Source organism: Lissotriton vulgaris, chromosome 2_1, assembly GCF_964263255.1.
Source record: "Lissotriton vulgaris chromosome 2_1, aLisVul1.2, whole genome shotgun sequence".
Taxonomy (NCBI): domain Eukaryota; kingdom Metazoa; phylum Chordata; class Amphibia; order Caudata; family Salamandridae; genus Lissotriton; species Lissotriton vulgaris.
In genome coordinates, this window is record NC_141687.1 from 767441585 (window position 1) to 767453840 (window position 12256).

The 12256-nt window shown below is 50.4% G+C and overlaps 1 protein-coding gene across 7 annotated transcripts in view; it reads left to right on the forward strand.

Annotated features, from left to right (window-relative positions):
* Positions 1 to 12256, forward strand: part of UBR3 (ubiquitin protein ligase E3 component n-recognin 3) — a 2118328-nt gene that overhangs the window by 1960665 nt on the left and 145407 nt on the right. The gene's annotated exons all lie outside the window — the stretch shown is intronic.

Below are 12256 nucleotides of genomic sequence, written 5' to 3' on the forward strand. Positions count from 1 at the left end.
CTCCAAGAAACTTTTTATTATGCATGAACATCTATTCCTCAGGGGTTCATTCATGACGTTCATATGCCCGACTCTAACGTCAATGCTGGCATTCCTAAACTCCTTCGAGGTATAAAATACCTTCACTTGCTATGGCAAAGCACGGTGTGATTCGGTGCAGTTCGACTACCTACTTGCACGACGCAGCTCGCTACAGCAAGTGCCGAATGAAGCCAACTCCCCAGCTGACGCACTGACTATAAGATGTCATCCTCCTGCCTAGAATCCAGCTCCAGTGTTTCTGACTCCCCTTGCAGGGTGTTGGGAGATCGAGCCTAGGGAAAGAGATACCAACGTCTCTCATTCTAAGGTCTGGAGCTGATTAGAACCTAGAGAAACCTTTGGCAATTCTTGTCAGAACTAAACTATAAAGACAACACCTACGTCTTCCCTCGTACTAGACCTAGGTTAGGTACACTGGGGTAGGCGTATTTTAGAAGCACCAGTTGAGTTTTTTAGCCTGTGTTATTTATGTACGTATTTTTATATATGTTATAGCAACAGACAATGGTATTACAGTATTATTTTATATTACTGTTTGCTCTGTACGCATTATACTTCGATTGTAGCAGTTCACCTCTCTTGCATGAGAAAGAAGACTGTTCAATAAATCCTTTTATTGAAACGCCCGTCTCTCTATTTCTGTCCAACTCTTTAGAAACGAAGCATGCACGATTGACTAGGTGAAATAGTTATCTATTGCTTCCACGACCCTGAAGATATTATTCCGGTTCTAAGGACAACAAACTTGTCATGTTTATGCGGTTGTCCAAGACTAATCCCTTCTTGTTTATTGGATAAAGTTTCTAGCGACCTCAGAGTTAGCTGGCACACACACAATTAAGTTTAATATGCTTGATAGAGACATACTGACCTCAGTCCTTTGTCAAATCTATAGTGTATATTATTTCAATGCGCATAGCCTATTTGGAATATAGGAACTACACTACAGGGCTCCGCAGTTTAGCCTGCTCCTGGAACAGCTCTGTGCCTCTCTGATTTTCCGGGAGCCCAAGCGACCCACTGGTCAACTTCGAGAGTTTTATGAGGCCATGTATCTCATATTTGAGCGGCCCATCCCCGCTGGTGCGCCTTTGAGCTCGCTGGTTCGTGAAGGGCCCCAATTGGTTACAGTTGGGTCCCTTGGATCCACAGATGGAACCGGATTGGCGTGGCACATGTCATCACGACCTTCCCTGATGCCGGTGCCGATGCCCCCGGCTCCAAGGTGCCAATCAGCGTTTCCCCAGATACTGGCATGCTCTTTCCCCCTACCAAGGCTACAGAGAAGAGAGGGTTGTTTGCTATGGTAATGTGAAGGGCATGGATGGACCTGGATCTTAGTTTGACCACAGAGGCATTTAAAACGAATGTCTTGACCGAGGTGCTTTAGACGGGAGTGCTCCCCTCAGAACTGTTTATCCCCTTCAATTAAGCTCTCACAGACGTCCTGCTTGGGACTTGAGACAGAGCCTCACAGGGGCTCCTGTGAACAAGGTGATTGCCACCACCTACTCCAGGGGAGCCCAATTTCCTCATGCAACACCTTAGCCTGGAGAGCTTGTTAGTCCAAGCCTCTACTTCCCGTGTAAATCTGGTTAATCCCTACCGCCCCACCGTATAGGGAGTCCAAAAGACTGAACACCTGGGGCAAGAAAATCTTTTTTTTCCACCAGCCTAGCACTGCAGTCCTTTAGGGCCATTACTCCCATGCTTTATGGGATTTGGTTGCGCAGGTGGTGCCCATGGTTTCAGAGGCGTCCAAGACTACACTTTGCCAAGCAGTTGCTAATGGGAGGGATGCATCTAATTTTACAATCCTATATAGGCTGGATACCACCGACTCGCTATGCAGAACAGTTTCAACTGTAGCCTTACGGTGCCCCACCTGGTTAAGGACAATTGTTTTTTCAGGGATTTCAGGGGATCTCCAAGCATTGCTTTTGGAAATGCCGTTTGATGGCTCCCCTCTCTTCGGAGAGCATTCAGACTCCGCGCTGGAGCACTTCAAAGACAACAGAGCTACAGCCATGTCCTTGGGCCTTTCCATGGGCCCTCACCAATACCAGTCCTCTTTTCACGGCCATGGAAGGGGCTTCCAGCCGCGTCTTTGCATGCCTAACCATCCAGCGCACAAGCTTCCCAGCCCTTATATGGTGAAGGACGCAGTACTCACAGACTTCGTGGGTGGGCCAGCCAAAGGTTAGGCCAATCCTCTACCCCCCATCCAGCTGCAGCCTCCAAACCGCTCTCGTTTGCCCTATCTGAAAGAGACACGTTAGTGTTAGCGAACGAGGTATGAGGCAATGATGACTGCACCTATTGTTCAGTGGGGTTATAGTCGGTCCTAGTTTTAATTATCGCATGGTCCGCACGATGGAGAGACCGCTCAGTGAAAACAAATTGTGATAGACTATTCAAAAGACCCTTACAGGGAAAACACGTACCAAGAGCATCATACTAGATCTGCAAAGCAAATACGGTTGCACACAAGACTGTTTTTAAAGGGGAGCATTTGCCATAGACTCTAATATTAAAGGAGTACAAGAAAAAGCCCCTTATATTTCAATTTTGCCCTGAAGAAGTCCTTAGTGACAAAACGCGTTGGCTACGTTGGTTTTTAAAGAAGAAGTTAAATAAAGAAACTTGAAACCAGACCTGCTGAATGGAATGATATTCTTCGTCGTGCAATATTGTATTTTACAATGATTATGTGGAGTGCTGGATCACAGTGTTTTGTTTGTGGAGACCGGATATGCACTCACCTGCCTCAGTGGAGCTCTATAACATCGGACCGCTTGGTTATTCAAATTGTCTGAAGTGGTTACTCCCTCCCCTTTGTTACTACCCCTCCGCCCATGCCACCTCCTTGTGACAGGCTGATGGAGGACCATCTTGCCTTGCTCTGCAAGGAAGTGACAGCTATCTTGGCCAAGGGAGCCATAAAGTTGTGCTGAGTCCAGAAGTAGGTTGTGGTTGCTAATCCTGCCACTTTACGGTGCCCAAGGACGGAGGCCTTTGTTCTATCCTTTACCTCAGCCCTCTTAATTTCTTCATTAAGAAGGAGAAGTGCAGAATGCTCACACTTTGTCAAGTCCCGGGAACTGGATGGTAGCGTTAGACTTGCAGGATCCATATTTCTACATTTCCATCCTGCTTGCTCACAGGTGTTATATGCGGGTCATTGTGGGCCACGAGCACTTTCAGTTTGCAGTGCTCCCTTTTGGCCTTACCAGTGCCCCTAGGGTGTTCACCAAGGTGATGGTGGTGGTTGTAGCTCATCTGAAGAGATCAGGGAGGCCAGTCTTTCCCTATCTCGATGAGTGACTCTAGAAGGCAGGCTCACCTCAGGCTGTCATCTCCCACATCCAGACATTGGCTGGGGCTCACTGTCAGCATGCCAGATCACACCTGAATCCTTCTCGGACACTCCATTCCATTCAAGCTGTTCTGGACAGAGTGCAATTTCAGGTCTGTCTTCCCAAACGGCGAGTCCAGACTTTCAGGCTATGATACCGATGCTTCAGCCTCTATCCTGGATTTTGGTGAGACTCACTCTCAGCCTGCTGGGATTAATGACCTTGTGCATCCTACTTGTGACACAAGCCTGCTGGCATATGTGGGCTCTGAACTGGTAGCAGAAGTTCCAGAGGGTACAGCATCAGGGGAACCTCTCCGATATGGTCCAGAGCTCGGAGGGAACTGCAAAATATCTGCAGTAGTAGTTAACGTACTGCGATTGGGTCAGCGGCAGACCCCTCACCCTTCCTTAACCAGATCTCATAGTGGTGACAAATGCGTCACTCCTGGAATGGGGCAGCAATCTGGGAAAGGTGGAGATCAGAGACATCTGAGCTCCGAGCAATCCAGCTGGCTTTGAAGGCGTTTTTACCCTCCATTAAGGGAAGACTAGTACAGGTGTTCACAGACAACAACACCGCCATGTGGTACTGTGACAAACAGACCTTCGTGGGGTTGTGGACCCTTTGTCAAGAGGTCCTGCGTCTCTGGATATGACGTACAAACTTAGCCGAAGATGCTTATAGGATCAGGAGTGGCATCTCCTTCCAGAGGTGGTGCAAGGTCTCTTTCAGCAGTGGGACGAGCCTTGGTTAGATCTGTTAAGAAACCACAATGTCAGCAGTTCTTCATGCTAATGTTTCCAGGTGGCTCTCACTTGTTGGCAATTTTCGTCTCATGTGGAGCTCAGGCCTTCTGTACACATTTCCGCCCATACCACTCTTGCCCGAAGTTCTCAATAGGATCATGAACGACTGGGCCCATGTGACCTTTGTGACTCTGTCCTGAACTTGAAGAGTTTGGTATCCCGAGCTGTTGAACATGGCTATTGGTCCTAAAATCAGGCTGCCCCTTCTGTAGGATATTCTTTCACAGCAGCAGTGGAGGGTTATCCACCTGACCCTCTCAACACTTCACCTGCATGTGTGGAGAATGAGCGTCGACAGTTGACAGTTTTTAACCATCTGCCAAAAGTCTGCAGTGTTATTTAGGCAGCCAAGCGTTCCTCCACCAAAACAGAATACAGCTACCATTGGGACAAGTTAGTGGCACCGTGTGCTGAGAAACAGGTTGATCCTATTTCCGCCCCCCTCTCTCAGGTCATTCTCTTTATCTTTTCCCTTGCTCAACAGGGCTCTGCTCTGAGCACTGTAAAGGGCTACCTTTCTGCTATCTCAGCTTTTCTATGGTTGTCTGACCAGCCATCCCTCTTTAAATCCCCTATTGTACATAGGTTCTTGAAAGGTTTGCAGCATGTTTCCTACTTCACCTTTAATCATGCCTCTGTGAGACCTTAATGTAGTCTTGTTGTTTTTGATGTGCGCTCCCTTTGAGCCCTTCCACAGTTGTCCTCTCGGGCTCCTTACAGTGAATACGGCTTTCCTGATGACAATATTATCTGCCTGGAGAGTCAGTGAGCTTTAGACTTTGTTTTCCAAACCCCCATACCTGAACATCTACCCAGACAAGCTGGTTCTTCACACTAGAGTCTTCTTTATACCGAAAGTGGTTCCTTCCTTTCAGGTAGGCCAGTCCATCACCCTGCATACTTTTTATGCTGTCACATCACTCTAAAGAAGAGAAACAACTTCACCTACTGTACCCAAAAAGAGCGTTGTCGTTCAACCTTGATCGCACAAGAGAGTTCCGAGCGGACGAACAACTCTTCGTGGAGTACGTCGGAGCGAAGAAGGGAAAGGCCATGGAGAAGTAGGCCTTCTCCTGATGGATCGGTGTCTGCATTAGGATCTGCTACACATTAGCCAAGATGCAACCCCATAGGGTTTGCGTGATAATTCCACTAGAGCTAAGTATGACCCCACTGCTTTAGCACACTGAGTTCCGGTCCTGAATATCTGCCAGGCAGCAACGTGAGCTTCTCTGAACATTTTCACAAAGCACTACTGCCTGGACAGTCAGGTCTGCAGGGAAGGGCTTTTTGTCTGTTTGTTCCTGCTGGACTTTCTGATCAAAGTTAGGTTTGCAGACCCGCCTCTGGGGAGGTGTTGTTTGGGTATCTATTTTAAGGTACATAATCTGCAGCTAGAAGTCATTATCAGATGAACAAGTTACTTACCTTCGGCAACACCTTATTTGGTAGAGGCTCTATCTAGACCAGATTTCTTACCAACCCACCCATTTTCCCTGCAAACTGTTTTCGAGGGATAGGGTATTCCCCCTTTCAGGACCCTAGATTTCCACACCAGTGATCGGTGTTCTTTGTAGCTCTGTGCTCCTGGTGTGGAAAGTCGCAAAAAGAAACTGACATCAGCCCGCTGAGGTGGCGCCTTTAAAGGCATTGCACACTTAACTTCCAGCACCGACAGCTCCATGCGCAGCCGAACGACGCGACCTACTGGCATGCAGGGGTACTGCTCATGAAAAATTTCCAGATCCATTCTCGGGATAATTCTAAACAATAAGGAATCTGCAGCTAGATGGACTCTCTACCAGGTAATAAGGTGTTACCAAATATAAGTAATGTTCAACAAGAGCACTATTTTTTTTGCATAATAAGCAGTTCAGTTCATACTTTATATAGCGTGGACTTGGCCCATGGGAATTTGAGCACTTCACAAAAGTAGTATACAATGGATTACAATCGTCAAGGAGAGACCATAAGCATCACATTAGGACAGAAGGGCCAAAATAGCAAACAGTTATCCAGTGTATCTTAGCAATGGTATTGTTATAGGCTTTACCTGAAATGTTGCTTGAATCTGAAAGAAACACATAGTGATAGATTCCTTACCTTACAATTACCCCCAGGCGTCAAACTGGATCCAGAAAGTTTTCGTCAGCAGTACCCCTGCATGTCGGTAGGTGGTGTTATGTGACTCCGCGTCCGTCGTTGTCGTCGTGGTTGCCGAGATGAAGTCGCGGGCGCTACTTAGACGCCGCCCATGCTCACTGGCTTCAGTTCTTTCTTTTTCCGTGCCAGCAAGCGCAGATCCGGGAAGAGCAGGTACCCCCCAGTCATTTTTTTACTGGCTTTTTTATCGAGTCTTCAACTCCTGGTGCAGTTAGGAGGCCCAGTTTTAAGTTCTGCGAGGATTGTCATTGCATGATGTCGGTGACTGATCCGCACCGGGTGTTTCTTTTCTGCCTGGGGCGCGACCACGACCCCAAGTCGTGTCCTAACTGCCGGGCCATGGTGCCAAAGTCTTTGCAGGAGTGGTACCTGCAGCTGCTGGAGGCCCGGCAGTCAGCTCTGCGCCGTTTGAGGTCCCGGTCCAGCAGGATCCATGTCTTCACACTCGGGGTCAGGTAAGGCGAAGCACAAGAAGTCGAAGAAACGTCATTGTTCTCCGACTTCCCCTCGTCGGTTGCGTGGCACGGCTGAGGGTGCGGGTGGTGCCTCTCCCGTGGCTCCGGTGGAGCCTGTGGTGTTGCTGCCGGCCTACCCGCCCTTTCCTGGTACGTCAGCAACACCGGCCCAGATACAGGAGTTGCTGTAGGCCATGGCTCGCCTCTTTGGGCCGTCGTGCCCGCTGGTGCGCCTTCGGGCCCGCAGTCCCGACTGGGGGTCCTCGCGTTCCATCACCAGCGACTCCAGCTCTGGCGTTATTTCCGGCTTCGGCCCCATCTCCGTGGGACCCTCATGGATCTAGGCCTGGATCCCGGTTGACCTCATAACACCTCCACCGACCCCAACGGCACCACTTCGGACGTCCCGCTCCTCAGGAAGACGTCGCCCCCGGTTTCAGCCTCGAAGGGGATGCAGCATCGGGCCGGCGACGATCGATACTGTTCTCGACGTTGCTCGGGAATTTCTATCCCCATGTCCCTGCTCCTTATTTAAGGCCTGTGGAACGGCCTGAGGAGGAAAGAGGAGGACTGGGAGGGGTCTGAAGACCCCCTCACATCTGATTGAGAGGATGACCAGGACTGGGCAGAGGAGTTGGGGGAAGCCAGTGGTCTGGATACCTCACCAGACCGTGGCATGCTGTCTCCTCCTACCGTGGCTACGGAGGAGGGCGCTAGTTATGCTGTGGTGTTGCCTAGGGCGGCTGAGGCACTACACCTTGTGCTCCCTACTGTGGCTGTCAGGACCAATCTCCTGACTGAAGTGCTTCAGCCAGCAGCTACTTCTGCGGAGCCACTGCTCCCCTTCAACGAAGCACTTTCCAACGTTCTTTTGGGCACCTGGTCCAGGCCCACCACAGGGGCTCCTGTGGATAGGAGCGTGACCAGATGCCATCGCCCTGCTCCAGGTGACTCCATTTTCCTCTCCTAACACCCCACCCCCAAGAGCTTGGTTGTCCAAGCCTATGCTTCCCCGACTACCTTCCCTTCCGTACCACCGGATAGGGAATCCAAGATACTGGATCAGTTCGGAAAGAAGATTTTCGCTTCTGCCAGTTCTGCCCTGCGGTCTGTGAACACTGCATGCCTCTTGGGCCATTATTTCCACTCTCTGTGGGAGTGCTGCCTCAGTGTCCGGAGGAGGCCTGTCCAGTTCTCTCCCAGGCTGTTGCAGAGGGGAGAGATGCAGGTAAGTTCATGATTTGTTGGAGGCTAGATACCATCGACTCACTTGGCAGATCGATTGCAACGACGTTGGCGGTTCGACACCACGCCTAGTTGAGGACGACCGGATTTTCGGGGGATGTCCAGAACACACTTATGGACATGCCCTTTGATGCCCGTTGGGCCAAGTTCTTGGGGCTGTCTGCAGTCCGCTCTCCTCCGCCTTATGCTTTTCGCTCCTTTTGTGGCACCGGAAGGGGCACCCCTCAGCGTTCTCAACAGAGCCACAAGCCTGCACAGCAACAATCTCAGTGTGGACGTGGGTTCCGCCGTGGCAGACCAGGGGCCAGCGGGCGGGTCAGTCCACCTCCACCCTGGCCGCTTCTGCCTTCAAACCTTCCTAGTCCGATCTTTCAGGCCCTTCAAACGCCAGTGGGCGGCAGGCTTCGCCATCACCTCCCATACTGGTGCACCATCACATCGGACAGGTGTGTTTTAGAGATAGTCCGGAGGGGCTACTCCCTCCCCTTTGAACCTACCCCTCCAGCCATGCCACCTCGTTACCACCGCATGTCAGGGGATCACTTGGTGCTTCTTCAGCAGGAAGTTGCAGGCCTCTTGGCCAAGGGGGCCATTGAGCACGTTCGGACGCCAGAAGTAGGTTGTGGTTGTTGTTCCCACAACTTTCTGTTGCCCAAGAAGGACAAGGGCCTGCGTCCTATCTTAGAACTCCGGAACGTCAATGACTTACTCCTCAAAGAGAAGTTCAAGATGCTCACTCTGGCTCAGGTCTTGTCTGCTCTCGATCCACAAGACTGGGTGGTAACACTGGGCTTGCAGGATGCTTATTTCCACATCCCAGTCCTGCGGGCCCACCGACGTTGCCTGCGGTTCACGGTAGGCAACGAGCATTTCAGTACACCGTGCTCCCTTTTGGACTTACCAGCGCCCCTCGGGTGTACACGAAAGTGATGGCGGTGGTCCCAGCTCATCTGCGCACATCAGGGGTCTCAGTCTTCACCCATCTCGACGACTGGTTGTTAAAGGCGGGCTAGCCCCAGACAGTCATCTCCCACCTCCAGACTACAGCCAACCTCCTGCCTTTGCTTGGATTTTCCATCAACGTGCCGAAGTTGCACCTGGTTCCCTCTCAGAAGCTCCTCTTTGTCGGATTGTTCTGGACATGGCGCAGTTTCGGGTTTATCCTCCCGAACAGCAAGTCCGGGATATTCGGGCTCTGATTCTGATCTTTCAGCCCTTGTCCCGGCCTTTGGTCAGTGACTCTGAGGCTGCTGGGCCTCATGGCCTCATTTATCTTGCAGCTCGATCATGCCAGATGGCATATGCGGGCTCTGCAATGGTGTCTGAAGTTCCAGTGGGCCCAGCATCGGGGGAACCTGTCAGATCACATCCAGATCTCGGAGGGCACTGCACGACAATTGCAGTGGTGGCTCATGAACCAGGATTGGATCAACGGCAGACACCACCGCCATGTGGTACTGCAGCAAACACGGCGAGGTGGGGTCGTGGACTCTGTCAGGAGGCCCTGTGCTGGAACATCAGGGCATATCCCTGGTGGTTCAACACCTGGCAGGTTCACTGAACCCCAGGGTGGACAAACTCCGCCTCAGGTGCATGATGGATCACGAATGGTGTCTTTACTCGGAGGTGGTTCAAGGTCTCTTTCTGCAGTGGGGAGAACCTTGGTTAGATCTATTTGACTCTGAAGAGAACGCGCAATGTCAGCAATTCTACACGTTGGAATTTCCAAGGCGGCACTCGCGAGGCGATGCTTTTTGTCGCAAGTGGAGTTGCAGTCTCATATACGCCTTTACGCCTATACCACTTCTGCCCAGAGTGCCAGAGAAGATCAAGCGCGACCAGGCTCAAGTCATTCTTGGGGCTCCGGGTTGGGCACGAAGAGTCTGGTATCCCGAGCTGCTCAACATGACCATCGATCCTCCGATTCGACTGCCTCTTCAGGAGGATCTTCTGTCGCAGCAACAGGAGACGGTCCTCCAGCCGAACCGGTCCAGCCTCCCCCTCCTTGCGTGGAGATTGAGCGGTAGCAGTTGACGTCATTTGACTTGCCTCCCAAAGTTTGTGATGTAATCTTGGCAGCCATGCGTCCCTCCACTAAGGCGGTATACGCCTGCAGATGAAACAAATTTGTGGCATGGTGCACAGCAAAGGCTGTGGAACCCCTTTCTGTCCCACTTTCTGACTTTCTTTTGTTCCTCCTGTCTTTGGCCCAGCAGGGCTCTGCTCTGAGCACTAAGGGCAACCGTTCGGCCATTTCAACCTTCCTCAGGCTTCCTGATCAGCCTTCTCTTTTCAAGTCCACTGTTGTAAATAGATTTCTTAAGGGAATTACTCATCTGTTTCCTCCTGTTCCCTTCGTAATGCCTCAGTGGGACTTGAACTTAGTGTTAACCTATCTTATGTGCGCTCCTTTCAAGCCGCTATATGACTGTCCTCTCAGACTCCTAACTCTCAAAACTGCTTTTCTGGTGGCCATCACCTCTGCATGCAGGGTGAGTGAGTTACAAGCTCTGACTTCCAAGCCTCCCTTTCTGGCTGTTCATCCGGACAAGGTCGTCCTCAGAACTCGACCTTCCTTTCCTCCAAAGGGGGTCACTTCTTTTCATATTGGCCAAACCACCACTCTGCCCACCTTCTTTCCGCCTCCGCAGCGTTCAAAAGAGGAAGAGAGCTCAACCGTCTGGATCCAAAACGTGCGCTCTCCTTCGATTTGGATCGCACCAAACAATTCCAGGTGGAAGACCGGCTGTTTGTTGGTTACGTGGGCAATAAGGAAGGTCGGGCCGTGCACAAATGGACCATCTCCAGGTGGGGAGTTCTGTGCATCAAATCCTGTTACTCTTTGGCTAAAAAGGAGCCTCCAGTGGGGCTGCGTGCCCAGTCTGCCAGGGCATCGGCAGCTGCTACTGCTTTGGGACGGGGAGTCCCCCTAAATGACATCTGTCAGGCACCTACGTGGGCATCGCTGCACTCGTTTATGAGACACTACTGCCTGGACAGCCAAAGCTGGAGAGACGGCTTCTTCTGTCGTTCTGTTCCCCCAGGACTTTCTGGTGTGATCTTGGTTCGCAGACCCACCTCCAAGGTTGGTATTGCTGGGGTATCTATTCTAAGCTAAGGAATCTAGAACTAACTGTTTCTTTCAGATAAACAAGTTAACTACCTTGATATATCTGTAAGAAACATAGGTTAGTTATAGATTCCTTACCTTGGAATATTCCCCAGGTCAGCTTAGTAATGCAGAGTAAATGCCAATAGAGGGCATGAAAATCATTTATAATGAAAGTTTACTGAAAGCACTTTAAAAGCCTTAAAAAATGTCCATAAAAGTAAGTTCTATTTCGAAAGCATTCTCCCGTAAAAAAGCGTTCATAAAAGGTTCTCTATATAATTGAATATATTGTGATTGTTTTTCTGAGCACCTTGAAAGCCACTATGTTTAGGTAGAGCAGAGAAAAAAAGACAGTTCGACCTTCAATTTGGTACATGTTTAAAAAGTTGTCAAACAGATCCCAGCACAGGAGAGGCCATATTGTTTAGGAATCCTGCGCTGAATACTCAACATCACAGAACATTTCATCCGCAGGAAGCAGTCCTTCTAGTACCTCTAGTATGATATCAAAGGAGCATCACTAGTTCCCACGGCAGCCGTCGGGGAAGAATTATATGCCTGTGTGCCTGAGACTGATGCCTGCACATCCGTGGTGGAGCCAATTTCTGTTCTAACAGGAGCTTAAGCGTCCCTTGGAGGCTCTGGGAACGGCATAACCAACATGGGAATACGCTGTGGACACCTCTGCACCTGGGCCCGCAGAGGCGCCAGGAGCATGTTGATGTCCGACGGCGCAACTGATGGAAGTTTCAGACAGAGGCCCAACAAGCGTCCGAATCTGCAAACAAGGCAGTGGAATACTGGCAGATTGCAGTCAAGCCAGGCTGGTCTGAATGACAGGAACCAATGCACACTCAGCTCTCCTAGCCGAGGTACATTCACGAAGAGCACCCATCGCTCAAGACAACGTCGCTCCATGACTTGAGTGATGTTGACATCCATTGCGAAGCTATAGAATTAAAATCAGGATGCCCGCTATTGAATGCAGGGAGGAATCTCTCCGAAAACGCTTCCAAGTATAGAGTGTATACATGATAGAATCACTATAAAAATTGTTTTAAAGGTGGTTAACAG